This window comes from Choloepus didactylus, chromosome X (assembly GCF_015220235.1).
Source record: "Choloepus didactylus isolate mChoDid1 chromosome X, mChoDid1.pri, whole genome shotgun sequence".
In the NCBI taxonomy this organism is placed as follows: domain Eukaryota; kingdom Metazoa; phylum Chordata; class Mammalia; order Pilosa; family Megalonychidae; genus Choloepus; species Choloepus didactylus.
The window spans coordinates 156,626,578-156,645,243 of record NC_051334.1 but is presented as its reverse complement, the minus strand read 5'-3'; positions in this window follow the sequence as shown (position 1 = coordinate 156,645,243).

Genomic DNA, 18,666 nt, shown 5'->3' with positions numbered 1-18,666 from the left:
TGGTGAACGATGTGTGTTCAGTCACGGATGTCCCCCAACAGTTGTTCCAGGCTATATTCTAGTTTTTCCTGGCTATTTAATAGTTTCTCTAGAGGACTAGCTAAATTCCATGCCTATCTATACTAGTAACTAACTTGCTCTGCCTCCTTGGTACTTCTTTATTTTTGGTAGGAATTATGTTAAACCTAGGTATAGATTCTGGAAGTTTTGACATCTTTACTATTTTGAGTCTCCCAGTCTATGAATACAATACATTTCTATTTTCTTGGCAGTCTTGGGATTTCTTTCATTAGTTCTTTGTACTTTTCACAATACAAATTCTGTATATGTTGTATTTGAGGTGTACATAAGCATTCCTATGTTATGATATTTTTTAATGAGGTTTAATGGCATGGTTTTTAATATTGATTTCCACATAGTGATTGCTAAAATACAGAAATTCAATTGTTTTTTTATACTTATGTTATATCCTAAAACCTGAATGAACTCTCTTATTAGTTTGAAGTGTTTCTTGGGATATTCTATATAGGTGATAATTTCATATGCAAATTGAGCCAATTTTATTATATATATATTACAACTTTCCTCACTATACTTTATAATAGCTGTGAGGATGGACACCATTGCCTAATTCCCAATCATTGAGGAAAGCTATTCAATTTTCACCAAGTATGAAATTAGCTGTTTTCTTTTTTCTGTGGTTACCCTTTATCAAAGAGAAGAAATTTCCTGTTATTCTTATTTTATGAGACTTTTAAAACCATGAATGTGTATTGAATTTTTCAAATGGTGTTTTGCCAACAATTGATATGATTATGTGTTTTCTTCTTATCATGTTAACAAGGTTGCTTACATTGCTTCATTTTTGAACAGTGAACCATCCTTGCATCCTTGGAAAAAACTCCACTTTATAATAACTCCACAGTATGGTCATAATGTATAATTATTTTTATACATTACTGAATTTTAGTAGTTAATATTTTGTCTGATATTTTTGCTTCTATATTTATGAGAGCTTTTATTCTGTGGTTTCATTTTTTGAACTCTTTTTTTCTTGTTTTGACATCAGGATAATACTACTTACATAAAATAAATTGGGAAGTGTTTTCTTTCCTACTTTCTGAAGAAAAAGTGTAAAATTGGTACTAATTCTTCTATAAATATTTGGCAGAATTGTGCAGTGAAATGACCTGGGCCTGGGGATTTAATTTTGGTGAATTTTAAATTGCAAATTCAATTTCCTGAATATGTATATGGCTATTAAACTGATACATTTCCATAATAGTGAGTTATGGTAGCTTGTGTTTTACAAATAATTTGTCCATTTTATATAGTTTGTAAAATTTATGGTGATAGACTCGCGCAAGATGGCGGCATAGAGAGGAGTGGAAGCTAAGTAGTCCCCCTGGAACAACTACAAAAAACCAGAAACAACTAGTAAATAATCCAGAATAACTGCGGGGGGACAAATGAGACCATCCGCTCATCATACACCAACCTGAATTGGGAGGAATGCCCGAGAACACAGCATAAAATCTGTAAGTAAAACCTGCGGAACCAAGTCGTGAGACCCCCTCCCCCATAGCCCGAGCTGCAAAGCCTCATGGCGCCAGAGAGAAGCTCTCTCCCAGCAAGTGAATATAGCTCAGCTGAGCTCCAACTGGGGTTTTAAGTAGCGAGTGTGAACTGCTCACTACAGGTACACATCCCCAAAAACAGACAGAGGCTTTGGGTGATGACTGACCTGGGAGAGCCGGAGGGTCGCCTTGGACTGGGTCTGAAGGGGACTGTTTCTTTTTTGGCTCAGTGGAGAAAGCCCCAGTCATATTCAGTTTCCAGGGCTGTGACTCTGAGAAGGGTGGAGACAGCACAAGCAGAGAGCAAGACCATTGAAATGCTAATGACCTCCACCTGGGGGCTCTGTCTTCTCTAGGAGGAAAGGGGTGGGGCCCTTTCCATTCAGAACCAGACCCCAGAGCCTGGGGGAACACGGCCATCCCGCCACACACCAGTCAAGAATCAAAGGCTGACAGGCATCACCTGCTGGGCAGAAAAGCACAGTGACCCAAGGCATCAAAGGGTGGAGCAATTTTCTAAGACACACCCGCAGGGAAACCAGATACTGAATATTTCTTCCCTCTGGGACCTGAGCCTGTTCTGGTCTGGGAAAACCTGATTTGGATAACCAAGGAAACCATGCCTAGACAACAGAAAATTACAACCTACACTAAGAAAAAAATAAAGTTATGGCCTAGTCAAAGGAACAAATGTACACTTCAACTGAGATACAGGAATTTAGACAACTAATGCTAAATCAGTTCAAAAAGTTTAGAGAAGATATTGCAAAAGAGATAGAGGCTGTAAAGGAAGCACTGGACATGTATACGGCAGAAATCAAAAGTTCAAAAAAACAACTAGAAGAATCTATGGAAATGAAAGGCACAACACAAGAAATGAAAGACACAATGGAAACATACAACAGCAGATCTCAAGAGGCAGAAGAAAACACTCAGGAACTGGAGAACAAAACACCTGAAAGCCTACACGCAAAGGAGCAGATGGAGAAAAGAATGAAAAAATATGAGCAACGTCTCCGGGAACTCAAGGATGAAACAAAGTACAGTAATGTACGTATCATTGGTGTCCCAGAAGGAGAAGAGAAGGGAAAGGGGGCAGAAGCAATAATAGAGGAAATAATTAATGAAAATTTCCCATGTCTTATGAAAGACATAAAATTACAGATCCAAGAAGCGCAGCGTACTCCAAACAGAAGAGATATGAATAGGCCTACGCCAAGACACTTAATAATCAGATTATCAAATGTCAAAGACAAAGAGAGAATCCTGAAAGCAGCAAGAGAAAAGCGATCCATTACATACAAAGGAAGCTTCATAAGACTATGTGCGGATCTCTCAGCAGAAACCATGGAGGCAAGAAGGAAGTGGCGTGATATATTTAAGATACTGAAAGAGAAAAACCGCCAACCAAGAATCCTGTATCCAGCAAAGCTGTCCTTCAAATATGAGGGAGAGCTCAAAATATTTTCTGACAAACAGACAATGAGAGACTTTGTGAACAAGACACCTGCCCTACAGGAAATACTAAAGGGAGCATTACAGGGTGATAGAAGACAAGAGTGCGTGGTTTGGAACACAATTTGGGGAGATGGTAGCACAACAATGTAAGTACACTGAACAAAGGTATCTATGAATACGGTTGAGAGAGGAAGGTGGGGAGCATGTGAGACACCACAAGAAAGGAGGAAAGATAAAGACTGGGACTATGTAACTTGGTGAAATCTAGAGTATTCAACAATTGTGATAAAATGTACAAATATGTTCTTTTATGAGGGAGAACAAGCAAATGTCAACCTTGCAAGGTGTTAAAAATGGGGAGGCATTGGGGAAGGGATGCAACCAGCATAAACTAGAGACTGTGACTAATAGAATCATTGTATTATGCTTCCTTTAATGTAACAAAGGTGATAGCCCGGGTGGGGAGGAAGTCCAACACTTCTGCATTTCTCCCCAGATCCTTGGAGGTGCCCACAAATACACTTAGACTCTGCCCATATCACTCTGGGATATATCAGGATTTCATCCCAGCCTGTACAGTCTCCCTAAATCCCACTACCCATTCAAAGCTCCATGCACCTATGGTGTTCAAACAAATTGATCATACAAGTTAATTATCAAGTGTGACACAGAAAATATAGATCCTGCACCAGATAAACATTTCCTCCCTTGGTCTCACATGTATGTTGTAGTTTTAAAACCCAGTCAGTATTGTCCTTTAACCTTAGGCCTTAGTCCTAACCAGATCCTCTTCATTCATATCTCTAATTGAACTCTGAATTCTTTCTCAGCTCTTTCAACAGTTGCTGTATGGGGTAATACTGACATCCATAGCTGCCAAGTTGAGTCTCAGGTGTCACGTAAATACCCAACATTCCAGAGACTGACCAGGTTATGCACAAGGAGCTCAGCATCTCAGGATTTAGAGACAACCATTACAACTCAAGAATACATGTGACTGCTGTAAGAGCTTACAGTCTAGGGACCATTCCAATAAACATTCCCCTGATAAGCTGTGCTCTAATATTCAGTTCTCAAAGTTTATACATTATAGTTAGTCCATTTTAGTGAGGCATTGTAATGTCTGCCCTCTCGTTTTTGGTATGCGTCATTCAAAATGTTGTACCCAAGATCCATTCACATAGTTGTGTGTCTCACAGTTTCATTTCTTCTTGTAGCCACTCAATATTCTATTGTATGCATACCCTACAGTTCACCATTCTGTTCATCAATGTACTCTTAAGCCACCCCTGTCTATTGCAAATAGTGAATACTGCCACCATATATACCAGTGTGTAAATGTCCATTCGTGTCCCTGCTCTCAGATCTTCCAAGTATATACCCCAGAGTGGGGTTGTAGGACCTTGTGACCCCCACATACTTAGCTTCTTGTGGGACCACCATACAGTCCTCCAGATAGGCTACACAATTCTACTTCTCCAACAAAAGTGAATAAATACTTCTCTCTCTCCAAGTTGTCTCCAGCACTTGTGTCCCTCTGCTTATTTTTTTTCTGCAATTTCATAGGGATATATTCACATACCATACAATCATCCAAGTGTACAATCATTTACACTATTGTCATATGGTTGTGCAATCATCATCACAATTAGGACTTAAACATATTGATTACTCAAAAAAAGAGAATCAAAACAAGAATAATAAAAAAGGATAAAAGTAAAAGTAAAATAGAATACCACAATAAGTCAAGTAATAAAAAGGATAAAAGGAAAAATAAAAATAAGATACAATACAGCAACAAAGAAAGAGGAAGAGGAAAAAAGTGAAAGACAAAAGAAAAAGAAAAAGAAAGAAAACATATTGCAACTAAAAAGGACAAAAGGATAAAAAATAAAATAACTAAAAAAGTCAGACAAAGATAGTAATGCCAAGAATCACATATCCCTCCATTATGTCCCCCTCTTATAGGTATTTAGCTTTGGTCTATTGTCTTTTCTTCAATTAAAGAAAGCATACTGCAATGTTACTGTTAATTATGGACTCTAGTTTGCATTGATTGTGTTTTTCCCCAAATACCACCCACTTTTTAACACCTTGCCAAGTTGGCATTCATATGTTCTGCCTCACGCAAAAACATATTTGTACATTTTATCACAATCATTGACCCCTCTAGGTTTCACTAAGCCACACAGTCCCAGTTTTTATCTTTTGTCATTCCTTCTGGTGTCCTACATGCCCCTAACCTTTCTTTTTCAAACATACTCACAGTCATTTTTGTTCATTGTACTTACATTACTGTGCTGATATCTCCCAACATTGTGCTCCAAACCTCTCTCTCCTCTACTTTCCTGTCTGTAGTGCTCCATTTAGTGTTTCCTTTAGACCAGGTGTCTTGTTCACAAACACTCTCAGTGTCTGTTTGTCTGAGAATATTTTAAACTCTCCCTCATATTTAAAGGATAGTTTTGCTGGATATAAAATTCTTGGTTGGTGTTTTTTCTCTTTCAGTACCTGAAATATATCATACCACTGCCTCCTCCCCTTCATGGTTTCTTTTGAGAAATCAGAACATAGTCTTTTTGATCTTCCCTTATATGGAATGTATCACTTTTCTCTTACTGCTTTCAGAATTCTCTCTTTGCCTTTGATATTTGATAATCTGACTAAGTGTCTTGGTGTAAGTCTATTCAGATCTATTCTGTTTGGAGTTTGCTGTGCTTCTTGGATCTTTAATTTTATGTGATGGGAAATTTTCAGTGAATGTTTCCTCCATTATTGCCTCTGCCCCTTTTCCCCCCTCCTCCCCTTTCAGGACACCCATGACATGTACACTCATGCCCTTCATGTTGTCACTCAGTTCCCTGAGACATCACTCATATCTCTCCATTCTTTTTCCCATCTGTTCTTTTTTTTGTAGGGTTTCAGATGTCCTGTTTTCCAGTTCACGAATCTTTCCTTCTTCCTCTTGAAATCTGCTGCTCTACATCACCATTGTGATGCTTTTCATTCCTGTAAGTTCTGCCAATTGTTTTTTTAAACTTTCAATTTCTTCCTTGTGTTCACCCAATGTCTTTTTTATATCCTTCAACTCTTTTGCCATGTTTTCCCTCAACTTGTTGGATTGATTTTTGAATTGATTCGGGATATTTGTTTGATTATTAGTTGTTTCAATTCTTGTATCTCAGTTGAAGTGTAAGGTTTTTCCTTTGACTGGGCCATATCTTCATTTTTCTTAATGTGATTTTTTCCTAGGAATCTGAATTTGTTGAATGCCCCAATCAGATTTTCGCAGACCAGAGGGGCTCATGTCTCAGGATGAGGCTGCATTCATTATTAGGTTTCCCTGAGGATGAGACCCAGCATGTTGTCAGACTTTCCTGTGAAGCCTCTAGACTCTCTGCTTTCCCTATCTTGCCAGCAGTGGTTCTTGTCAGCCTGAAGCTTCCCACTTGCATAAAGAGGTCCAGTCCCTTCAATTCTCAGTAGAACCTGTCCCTTCCAGGGAATGAGGGTGTCAGAAGCCAAGCATAAACTGTTTCTGATTTTTTTTTTCTCCCAAACTTTGGGGACTGAGTTCTCTGAGAGAGGGTAGCCCCTTGAGCTGGTCTCACCTCCACTTTTCTTAGGGAAGTTACACCCCCAGGGGAGTTATCTTCTCCATTTGAATTCCTCCTTTGTCTTTCTGGTTCTGTTTACTCCTCCCTTGCCTGGGTCAGAAGGGAATTGAAGATGTCTGAGGTTTTCTATAATGGGCTGCTTAGAGTGAGAGAAATAAAATGGGAGAAGAGCAAAAGCTCCTTTTCAGAGCCAGTCACCACCCCCTCAGTTTTCTTGGGACACAGAGCCACTTTCAGTATTCTGAGGTCAACCAAAAATCTCTGCTTTTATTTATTTATGTATTTCTTTTCCTGTCAGTTCTGCCTCCTCCCTGCCTTAAGGAACATGCTTCCCTTCCTTCTCCATGTTTATAGCCTGTATTCAGTAGTCCAAATGTGTTAATTAAAACTGTAATTGGAGCTTGGTTTAGTCACTTTCCCTGTGCCCTGATTCTTTTCTCCACAGGGCAGTGTTTTAGCTTGGCCTGCCTTGTCCAAGGAGGGAGGGGCACCAGTTCCAGGTTGGTGGAGCTTTATTTATGAGTCTGTGCTACAATTTCAGCTGCTCCACCCACTGCAGGCTGGTGTATTATGTGCGTCCTTTCATGGATGTCTCCCAACAGTTGTTCTAGATTATTTCCTAGTTGCTCCTGGTTGTTTACAAATTGCTCTAGAGGACTAACTAAATGCCACACCTCTATATGCCACCATCTTGCTCTGCCCAGCCCTCTCTTTAGTTTTTAAGTCTTCCTAGACATTTGCAATTTTATTAATCTTGTCAAGGAAATAGCTTTTTTCACTATTTTTCTAATTTTTATGTTTTCCATTTCATTTCTTTTCTGTTCTCATCTTTATTATTTCCTTCATTCTGATTCCCTGCAATCATTTTGCTCTGTTTTTCCAGGTTTTTGCAATAGGTAGTTAGATCTTTGACTTGAGTTCTTTCCTCTTTTCTAACACATGAATTCAGTGCTATATATTTCCCTCTAAGCACTGCTTAAGCTGTGTCACAAATTTTTATGTGTTGTATTTCATTTTCATTCTGTTCAATGTATTTTTTTTCCTTGCAACTTATTTGCCTAATACATTATTGGGAAGTAGGCAGTTAATTTCCAATAATTTGGAAAAAATTTCCTCGTGTTTCTGTTATTGCTTTCTAGTTTGATTTCACTATATTTAGAAAATAACTGAATTGTTTCAATTATTTCATATTTGTTGAGGTTTATTTTATGATCCAAGATAAGGTCTAACTTGGTGCTCATTCTGTGGGCACTTGAAAAAGAATGTGTATTCTGATATTGTTGGGTAGTTTATTCTATAAATATCGATTAGGTCCTACTGGTTAATGGTGGTGTTGAGTTCTTGTACATCCTTGCTGATTTTCTGTCTAGTTGTTCAATCAGTTGTTGAGAGAAGGTTGTTGAAATCTGTAGATGTAATTTGGGATTTTTCTATTGAACCTATCATTTCTATCAGATTTTGCTTCTTACATTTTTCTGCTCTGTTGTTCTATGCATACACATTTCAGAGTACTACATTTTCTTGGTACTTTTCCCCCTTTCATCATTATATGAAGTTTCCTCCCTCTACCCTTCCCAATTTTTCTTTTTATCTCTCTCTCTGGTGATTTTATTTGCTCTGAAGTTTATTTTTCCTGATATTAACATAGGTCCTCTTACTTTCTTTTGGATAACATTTGCATTAAACTTTTCCCATCCTATTATTTTCATGCTGCCTATATTACTACATTTGAAGTGATAGTCATGTAGACAGCATATAGTTGGGTCATGTTTTTCATCCACTCTGACAATTTCTGTTCTTAAGTGTTGTGTGGAGATCATGTATATTTTATATGATTTTTTTATATTTTAAGATTTAATCTGCTATTTTTTTCTGTTATTCATTTTCTGTTTCCATTATCCTGTAAAATTGTGGGTTACTTAATTTTTAGAATTATATTTTATTAATCTATATTGTTTTTGAGTGTGTCTTTTGGCATAGCTTTAACATGTTTTTATTTAGGTATTATAACAAATTCTACTGATATCATTTTACTTGATTTAAATGAATTTCAGGAATCTAAAGTTCCTTTACTCTTTCCCATTCATAATATATGTTTTTAATTATATTTTTCACATGCATTTAGAATCACATCACATAATGTTGATTCTTGCTTCAATTGTCAAACATAATTAAGGAGGGTCAAGAGAAGCAGGAAACATATTTCTCCATATTTTTATTTATATATTTATCTTGTTTTTTCTACCTTCCTGTTATTCCAAGATCATATCTTTCATTATTTTCTTTCTGTTTAGAGAATGTCCTATAAACATTTTTATAAGATAAGTGTGCTGGAAAAGCATTCTCTTAGTTTTCCATCATCTGAGAATGCCTTGATTTGCCCATAAATACTGAAGAATATTTTCAGTTGATATAGGATTCTGGGATGGCAGTTTTTCTTTTGGAACTTGAAAAATCTTGTGCCACTTCATCATGGTGTCAGTGTTTTCTGAGGAAATGTCCACTGTCATTTGAATTTTTTCCCCTATAAGCAAGATATTGTTTTTCTCTCACTGCTTTCAAGTTTGTTTATGTAGGATTTTTGTCTTCATTTTTCAGAAGTATGACTTTGATGTATCTTGGTGTTGATTTCTTTGCACTAACACATTTTTTATATTTATTCAGATTCTTATTCTGTAGGTGCAAGATTCTTGCCAAATTTGTGACATCATCGACTATTATTTCTTAGAATACTTTTTCAGGTACAATCTTTTTTTCCTGTCCAGCCAGAACCCTAATGGCATAAATGTTAGATATTTTCTTTTATGATCTCACAGACTATTTTCTTTTTGGGATTCAGATTACTTGACTTCTATTGTTCTATTTCCTGTTACATTGATTATTTTCTGTATCTCCTCCATTCTGCTGTAGAGTACATCCATTGAGATTTTTTATGGTTAATGTTTGTTTCTGTTCTAAATTTCCATTTTGTTCTTCCTTATATCTTATATTTTCCTTTTTTGAGAATTTCTATTTATTTCCTGAGAATAACTTTTTAAAATTTGTTTCAGGATTGCTCATAATTGCTCTTTGAAGCATGTCTATGATGGCTGTTTATACTATTTGTCAGTGTTGGCATCTCTTGACTATCTTTCCTCATTCAGTTTGATATCTTCTTGGTTCTTAGTATGATTGGAGTGTCTTTTATTTATTGAAACTTGGATATTTGGATATTAGGTTATAAGATACTGAATTTTAATTAAACATCTGTTAGCTGATTTGTTGATTTGAATCTCTTAGGTACCCCATAAAAGACTATGTTCTTTTTATACACTCTTGTGGGTGGAATATTTTGATTAGATTATTTCCTTGGAGATGTAACACCACCCATTCAAGGAGGGCATTAATTAGTTTACTGGAGTCCTTAAGAGAGCACACAGAGAAAGAGATCTCAGAGTCAACACAGACCAAGATGTTTGGAGAAGCTGAGACATATTATGGAGAGAAGCTAAGACATGTAATGCAGAGTTTCCCCTCAAGAGAAGTTAAGAAAGGAGTTGAGACGGAAACCCAGAGACATTTTGGAGAAAGTCACTGAAACCAGAAGCTAAACCCATGAAGAATGTTCAGTAGAAGCAGCCACATGCCTTTCCATGTGACAAAAACCCTGAATTGCATCAGCCTTTCCTTAGAGAAGGTATCTACCTCTTGATGTCTTAATTTGGACATTTCCATGGCCTTAAAACTGTAAATTTGTGTACTAATAAACCTCTATTGCAAAAGTCAATTCATTTCTGATATTTGCATTGCAATGCCTTTAGCAAACCAGAAAAGGTGTCTTCCTCTGACATTGCCCTAGCAAGGATGGGAAGGCAGCACCAATCCATTCCTGTCAGGTGGGGGTAGGATTACAAATTATCCACTTGATATATGTTGATCAATGAGTCGATATTTTTTCCTTAATGTTGGGTGAGAGTGTGTGCTCTGGCTATCCACTAGACCCATAATGATACTTTGCTGAGTGGAAAACTTAGGAGTGTCTCTTTACTGCTCCCCACATGGTTTCCACTCATATCACAAGAGGAGTGGTCTCAGTAATCCTGGGAAATGGTTAAAGAACCTAATCTCCTCTAGGCTTCCTTTACCACAAGCCCATGGCTGAGATGGTTTTTTACTTCCTTATTGCTGTGGGGATGGTTGAGGTCCACCCACTCTACATGACCTCCACTGACACTGTAGGGCAAGGGAATTTCATTACTGCCCAATAGAGATGAAGTCTCAGTTTCCTACAGGGACTTTTCTGACACCACCCAGTTGGGACTTGGAGAAGCCTCATTAGAGCCTGTTGAGTGTGGAAGTCTACATTTCACACTTGGTTTTTGCTGCTGTTGGTGGATTGGGGCCCAAGTTTTTCTATGCTGTTTTGCCAGAGCCAAATGTTTATCTTTAAAATTGTCAGTCTTGGTTGCCCCTTTCCTGTTCCTTAGGCTAGAGAGACAAGGCTTTTGCTGGGGCTTTTATTCTGCACTCATTGATACTTCTGGGTTTCTGGCTTTTCCATCACCCACAATGGCATATATGAGGCAGAGAAGAAAACCCAGGAATCTTACCACTGCTTCTTTCTTCAAGAACTGAGATCCCAAGCCAGTATGCATTTTTATTTCCATGTTTCAACCTTATGTTTACTTCTTTATAATGTTCTGAGTTTTTAACTGTACTTAGTAGAAGGAATAGGGAAAATTTTGTAATTATCATAATTACTTTATAGGTCTAATTATTTATGTGTTTTTATGTGTATTTGTGGAAGTAATAGATGTCTATGAATTTTTCCATATCTTCTAGTTAATCAAAATTTTACTGTAAAGTTTTTCATATTATCTCTTTAACATGGGCTGAATTCTAGCATTGTCCCAGGTTTTTTTTTCATGATATTATTCTTATTTTGACTATTGGTAGCATTTTATTGATTTTATTATTTTCCAAAAACTCAACTTCCAGGTTTCTTGTTCCTCTCTATTTGTATCTGTGTTAAAATTTAATTATTTTCTGTTTTTATATTTTTATCTCCTTTCTCTGAATTTTTTGGTTTAAATTGAAACTTTAAAGATTTTTTGAAATGGAGATTTAGCATGATAATTTTAAGACTTTCTCCATTTGCAATATATGTATTTACATTTTCACATTTTCCTTAATCACATCTTTAGTTCCAGCTACCATATTTGATTTGTAGAATTTGTGTTATCATTCAATATTAGCTATATTCTAATTTCATTTATTTTTTCTTCTTTAACCCATGTCTTTAAATGAAATTGATTCCTAATTTCCAAACATATAAGGGGGGTTACATTTATATTTTATAGCTAAGTTCCATAATAAATGCATTGTGATCAGAAAAATTTGGATAATTTCAATTACTGATTTTTAAAAACAGCACTTTCATTGAGGTAAATTCACATAACATACAATCCATCAGGAGAGTACAAGCAATGTCTTCACGTATACTCACAGAGTTGTGCATTCACCACAATCAGCTCTAGAAAATTATCACCCTGAAAAGGGTTCACAATGTTATACTGTTCCATGTTTCATCCTCTGGCTTTCCTTCAAGTGACATAAACAACCCTAAATTTTACCTTTGAACCATAATCACACACACACATATCATTGATTTTAGTTACACTCACTATATTGCACTCCTATCACTTGCATCTACTTCCAAACATTTTACAATGAACATTATTATATATGCTGCACAAATTAAGCCTAAGCTCCCCATCCTCTACCGTCATTCTATTTTCTGTTTACCTATGATCTAGGTATTAACACCATATATTTGCTAGCTATATTTAATCCATATTAGTTAGGTTAAACAATATTTGTCCTTTTGTGTCTTACTTATTTCACATGACATAATGTCCTCAAGGTTCATCCATGTATTCACATGCTTCAGAAATTCATTTCCTCTTACAGCTCCATAATACACCATCAAATGTTTATACCACATTTTTAAAATCCATTTATTGGTTGTTGGACACCTGGGTTCTTTCTAATTTTGGCAACTGTAAATAATGCCACTATGATCATTGCTGTGCAAATATCTTTTCATGTCCCTGCTATCAGCTTTGAGTATATGCCTAGAATCAGGATTGCCAGATTATTGGCTTTTTTATACTTAGTTTCCTGAGGAACCACCAAATTGTCTTCCAAAATGACTGCACCATTCTACATCCTCACCAATGGTAAAGAAGTGTGCCTATTTCTCTGCATCCTCTACAACACTTGCAGTTTTCCATTCTTGTAGGCATGAAATGATATCTCATTGTAGTTTTAATTTGCATTTACCTAATAACTAGTGGTGTTGAACATCATTTCATGTCCATTTTAGCCACTTGTATATCCTCTTAGGAAAAATGTCTATTCATGTCTACTGCGTATTTATAATTGGGCTTTTTTTTTTGTTTTATTAGCAGTGAGTTGAAGGATATCTTTATATATCCTGTATATTAGACCATTATTTATTTACATCGTTTAAAATAAAACATTTTCTTCCATTTATTAGGCTACATTTTCACTTTCTTGGCAAAATCCTTTGAAGCACAAAATGATTCAATTTTGAGGTCCCCTTTAGAAACTTTTTTCATTGCTTGTGCTTTGGGTATAAGGTCTAAAACACCTCCTCCTACCACAAGATTTTGAAAATGCTTCCCTACATTTTCTTGTAGTGTCTTTATGGTTCTAGCTTTAATATTTAAGGTTTTGGACCATTTTAAGTTAATTTTTGTATAAGGTGTAAGATAGGGGTCCTCATTCATTATTTTGGATATGGGTATCCAATTCTCACAGCATCATTTGTTGAAGTGACTGCTGTGTCCCAGTTGGGTGAACTTAGCCTTGTCAAAAATCATTTGAGACTGGGGTGACACCTTAAACATGGTAATGTAAACAGCTACTGGAAATCTCACCCTAGATAATCAATGAAATAAAATGGGCAATTCTGAATTGCTGAGAACTGTGAAGGAATATATAGACTGGAGAAGGCCCCTATAAATGCAAAATTGAATACAGAGTTGAATATCAAACAAGAAAGCTTTGTCCCACACTGGCCAGTCTTCTCCCTTCCCCATTCCTTAGCCTTTCACAGCAGCTGGGATCCCTACCACTGGGGAGACAATATAAATTCTATCAAACCAGTGAAAAAGACCCCAACTGTTTGGAGACCAGGAGTACAAGGGAGGACATTTCAAGGTCCAGAATAGATAGGTACAAAGAGGTTGAGAAAATGTGGACAGAGAATGTTTTTTTCCAGACCAGGATCTGAAAGCCTTTACCCCATCCCTGATGGAAGAGCAGTAGGTGGCAAGTTCCTTCCCTGGTGGTAGCTAGAAATCTAATACAGCTTCAGGAGTCCTCTGCTGCAAATAAAGTAGGGGACACAGCCCCACATTGTGTCAGATTTTGGCTGGCAAAGTGAGGACACAGGAATCCTGCAGTTTCACCCTGACCAGTCAAAGTCATCCTGGACTCTAAGGCAAACTGTGTTGAGGATAAGTTACCAAACATTGCAATCTGCTGAGCAGACAAGAAAGTGCAAGGGAACTGAAGGTTTCTTTATAGATTATCCAGATGCAACTCCAGTATCACTGGAGATGGTCTAGACCCACTGCAAGTGAACACACCCATGTTTTGGTTTGAAAATATGGATGACACATCTGCTAAAGCAGTGCTGTAAAACAAACCCAGGTCTTGCTGGTTAGCAAGAACATAAGCAAAAACAAAAACAAAAAAAACAGCACCACTTGGATCCAGCAGAGTTTTTTTTTTGTTGTTGTTGTTTTACCAAAACAAAGAGACATTGCTGTGGTGCCCAGTGGCTAACCTCCATCACTGAGGCAGGCTGCTGTGCATGCCTGGTTTGGAAGGAAGACTGGGGGGCAGAGCAAAGCTGACAACTGGCCAGTAAGAAAGATAAAGAACACATATATACCAACCAAAAAGAAAACCTAGGCAAAGAGGGAATACAACCTCCATAAAAAAATTAAGCAAGAAAATCAGATGCCTAGAAAACCACAAAATATCATACCAGGGACAATGAAGATATGGCCCAGCAAATGGAACAAACTAACATCTTAACTGAGATACATGAGTTAAAACAACTAATTAAAGATGTTCAAACAAATCTTCTAAATCAAATCAATAAGTTAAAGGAAAATGTGGCAAAACAGATGAGAGATATAAAAAAGGCAAATGTATGCAGACAGAAGAACTTGAAAACTTGTAAAAACAAATAACAGAAGTTATGATTGGGAAAGGGACAATAGAAGAGATGAAAAACAAAATAGACACAACAATAGATTTTGAGAGGCAGAAGAAAGGATTACTGAAGCAGAAGACAGGAAATTGGAAATCCTACATAAATAGAAACAAATAGTGAGAAGAAAGGAAAAATTTGAGCAGGGTCTCAGGGTACTGGATGACAAAATGAAGGACATGAATAAATGTGTTATGGGGGTACCAGAAGGAGAAGAGAAGGGAAAAGGGGTAGAAAGAATAATGGGGGAAAAATCACTGAAAATTTCTGAATTCTTGAGACACATAAAATTACAGATGCAATAAGTACAGCATACCTCAAACAAAATAGAATAGACCTACTCCAAGACATTTACTAATCAAATTGTCAAATGTCAAAGACAGGATGGAATTCTGAAAGCAGCAAGAGAAAAGTAATCCATCACATACAAGGAAAGCTCAATAAGACTAAGGGCAGATTTCTCAGCAGAAACCATGGAAAACAGAAGACAGTGGAATGATATATTAAACATACTGAAAGAAAAAAATTGCCAACCAATAATTCAATATCTGGGAAAAATATCCTTCAAAAATGAGGGAGAGGAGAATTTCCAAGAGGATTGTGGAACAGGAGAGGAAGAGCAAACTTCTCTTCCATGAAAGAGATTAGAGAATTGGTAGAGGGTGCCCAGGACAGTGGTTACAGTGTGTGACCACCTGGAAAGGGAACTCTATAACACATAGCTGTGCCTTGGATGGAGAAGCAGAGAGATAGCACCTGAAATGATGGGATGAGTGTATTCAAATGGGAGGCCAAGCACAGGAGGAAGTAGCTTTCCATGCCATGTGCACCCATTTCAGCAGTTGGCTAGAGAGGAGAACCAGTCACAGATCCATGGCAGTGAGCTCCAAAGATGGAACTTGGGATTCAGTGGACTTGTTGTGACTGCACTTACTCTTCCTCCATGGAATCCTATGGTGTACACAGGCAAGAAGTGAGGAGAGGTGAGGGTACTGCACAGAAGCACCAGGAGAACTTCCCCAAACCCTGAGGACCACAGATGTACACTGGACAGGGTCTGGGGCACATTTGAGCTATGGGGTGAGAAGTGCAGCCCCACAGCTCAAGAGTGGTTCACTTGGAGGCCCAGGAATTACCAGAATCAATATGCTCATAAGCAGACTCCCTGCCAAGCTGCACATGGCCAACCCCTCAGTCCTGGGCTGGCAGCCCCAGTGTACATGGAGAACTGGAACACTGATTGGATTTCCACCTGGTTTGATCCCTGCATAGCACATAGCCAAAGATGGGAGAGAGCTGATTAGAGAGTAAGAGGTGACTAAAGAAGACAATCTGTGGGGAGAATGGGGAAAGTATACTCAAGTTGTAGCTCAGCCAGGTTATAGATAAATGCTCAAATATTCCTTCATATCTCAAAATAACCTTATCAAGATAAGCAAATGTCCCAAAGCCAATAGAAAATCACAAAGCATATGAAGACCCAGGTAGATATGGACCAGCCAAATGACCAAAATAAAAAACCAGAGGAGACACAGAATCTGAAGCAATTAATCAAAGTACATACAAATTTCCAAACAACTTCAATGGGATGGCTAACATCATGAAGGATATTAAGAAAACTCTAGAAGAGCACAAAGAAGAATTTGAAAAGGTAAATAAAAAATAGTAGGTCTTATGGAAAGAAAAGATACTGTTGATCAAATTAAAAATACACTAGAGACACACAACAGCAGATTTGAAGAGGCAGAAGAAAGAATAAGTGAATTATAAGGAAAGGCAATTGAATGCAAATGCACAAAAGAACAAATGATAAAAAAATTAAAAAATGAAATGGATCTCAGAGAAATGAAGGAAAACATGAAGTATACAAATATAAGAATGATTGGTGTCCCAGAAGAAGTGAATACTAAATGGCCAGGAAGAGTATTTGAGGATGTTGTAGGGAAAACTTTCCAACCCTTCTAAGTGACATGAATATGCAAATCAATGAAGCCCAACAAACTCCAAATAGAATAAATCCAAATAGACCCATTCAGAGACATATACTAATCAGATTGCCAAATGTTGAAAAAAAGAAGAAAGTACTGAAAGCAGCAAGAGACAAGTGATTCACAAAATACAGGAGAAACCACATAAATTTAAGTATTGACTACTGAGCAGACACCATGGAGGTGAGAAGGTAGTGGTATGAAATATTTAAGATTCTAAAAGAGAAAAAATTCCAGCCAAGAATTCTTTATCCAACAAAGCTATCCTTCAAAATAGAGGGAGATGATAAAACTGTCACAAACAAATGCTGACAGAATTTGATAATGGGTACTGCCCTGCAAGAAATACTAAAGGAAGCACTACTGGCTGAGAAAAGAGAAAGGAGAGAGAAGTCTGGAGAAGGGCACAGAACTGAAGAATAGTAGCAAGGGTAATTTAAAGGAAAAAAATGAGGGGCTGGAAATAGTTCTGACAATAAAAAACAAAGAGATAAGATAGCTGGTTCAAGAACACACTTTACAGTAATTTTTAGTGTGAATGGATTAAACACACCAATTAAAAGTCACAGACTGGTAGAGTGGATTAAAATGTGTGATCCATTGAATTGTTATTTACAAGAGACTCAAGTTAGACCCTGTGACACAAAGATACTGAAAGTGAGAGGAAAAAAAAAAAAAAAAAAACAATATTCCATGCAAGCTGTAACCAAAAGAAAGCAAGAGTAGCTATAATATCAGACAAAATAGACTTTAAATGCAAAGATGTAATAAAAGACAATGGAGGATACCATATATAAAAGGGGTCACTCACCAGTTAAAAATAAAAATCATAAATGTTTATGCACCTTATCAAGGAGCTCCAAAGTACACGATAAAAACATTGGCTAAATTGAAGGGAACAATAAGTGTTTCTATAATAATAATGGGAGGCATCAATAGACCATTCTTTTCTTTAGATAGACCAACTAGACAGAGAACCAATAAGGAAATTGAGAACTTAATTTGATGAATGAATTAAACTTAACAGACATATATAGATCATTACTTCCCAAAGCATCAGGATATATATTATTCTCTAGTGCTCGTGGAATGTTACCCAAGATAGATAATTTCCTGGGGCACAAAGCAAACCTCAACAAATTTTAAAAAGATTGAAATTATTCCAAGTATATTCTCTGACCATAATGGAATGCAACTAGATATAATAACTACCAAAACACCAGATCTTTCACAAATATATGGAGGTTAAACAGCACATTACTAAACAACCAGTGAGTCAAAGAAGAAATTGCAAGAGAAGTAGGTAAATATCAAGAGATAAAAGAAAATCAGAACACAACACATCAAAACCTATAGGATACAGCAATGACAGTGTTGAGGGGGAAATTTATAGCTCTGAATGCATATATCAAAAAGGAAGAAAAAGATAAAACCAAAGACCTTACAGAACAACTGAAGAGACTACAGAATGATTAGCAAACAAATCCTAAATGAAGTAGAAAAAAAGTAACAAAGATGAAAACAGAAATAAATGAGTTGGAGAAAAAGAAACAACAGAGAGAATAAATAAAACTAAAAGTTGGTTCTTCGCAAAGATCAAGAAGATTGGGAAACCCTTAGCTAGACTGACAAAATCAAAAAGAGAGAAGGCCCAAATAAACAAAATCAGAAATGAGAGTTGGCTCATTACTATGAATCCCAAAGTACTTAAAAAATCAAAAAGGATACTATGAATAACT